This window comes from Zalophus californianus, chromosome 11 (genome assembly GCF_009762305.2).
Source record: "Zalophus californianus isolate mZalCal1 chromosome 11, mZalCal1.pri.v2, whole genome shotgun sequence".
Classification (NCBI taxonomy): Eukaryota; Metazoa; Chordata; class Mammalia; order Carnivora; family Otariidae; genus Zalophus; species Zalophus californianus.
This window is the reverse complement of record NC_045605.1, coordinates 43,215,847-43,217,305: the sequence shown is the minus strand read 5'-3', so window position 1 is coordinate 43,217,305 and position 1,459 is coordinate 43,215,847.

The window sequence follows — 1,459 nt, the reverse complement described above, 5'->3', positions numbered from 1 at the left end:
TGGGAAAATCACCAAAAATATACCCAAAAAAGCTTCTAGAAATAATAAGTGAGTTTTACAAAATTACAGGACATAATTCAATATATAAAATTTGGTTGCATTTTACATACAATTCAGGGAATATTAAGGTGAGGCAAAAGAGTCACCTAGGATATAAAATTTAAGATGGCACTCATTTTTAGGATTGTGGGACTAGCAATAAAAAATATGAGATTCAAATAAGGAAATAATATTCATAATAGCACCGAAAGTCTGAAATACTTAGTGGTGAATCTAATAATATGTATAAGATTTGTATGCTAAAAATTGCAAAACATTGCCAAGAGAAATTAATAAAGATTTAAGTTGAATAAATAGTGTTGATCAATTAGAAGACCCAAATTCTCCTCAGATTGATCTATAGATTAAATTCAAGCTACATAAATCTCTCAGCAAGCCTTTTAACTTCTGGTAGAAATATATTAGCTTAATCTAAAATTTGGAAAGTGAAAGAACTGGAACAGGCAAAACACTCAATAAAAAAACAAAGTCAGAGGACTGAGACACTCTCTGATTTCAGTGTTTACTGTAAAGCTACAGAAATCAAGACACAAAAGGCAACATAAAGCATGATTCCATTTATATAAATTCTGGAAAAGGCAAAACTATAAGGATAGAATCAGATCATCTTTTGGCAAGGGCTCGTGGTAGGGGAAAGGGAATAATTGCAAAATCGCACCACGGAATGTTTTGGATGATGGCAAGTTTCTCTATCTTGATTGTGGAAGGGTTTACACAACTACATGTAGTTGGTCACATTATATATGTACTACATGATGATCACTGTGAATAGTAGGTAAACCTAAGAGCAGTAGAAGAATCATGGACTGCAGATTCAGGATTTATTTTATTTAAGTAACAGCTCACCTCTTTCCTGTCAGTGTAAGCTCAGGGACTTATATAGTGGGTGATTCTCATTTTTCTCATCTGTAAAATAATGATGGTAATAGTAACCTCTGTGTAAAGATCTCGTGGCACAGTGCCTGGCACATGCACGTGATATATATATTTTAATTTCCCTTCACTTCCTTTCCTTTTATGCCAGTATTTCTCAAAGTCTGACTTTTGAGCTTCTGACATCAGAGTCACTTGTATATTAAAATGTAATCTTTGAGAATAAGATTGCAGAAAGTATATTTAACAAGGGCTGAAATTGAGCAGGCAATGATGCTCTGCCACCCTCAGGCTTCACTTGTTCCCAGCCTCTGCACCTCCTCTTTTCCATAGGCAAAATTCCCACCTGCAGGATCTTCCTCAATCTCTAGGAATGATTTTAATCTGGAGCCATGAAGGATTTATTTGTTTTCTCAGAGTGTCATCTGAGGACTTTATGTATCAGAATATCCTGAGGGTGCTTGTTAAAAATCCAGATTTTTGAACTCCAATCCATATCTACTGAATTATAATTTCTAGGGATAAG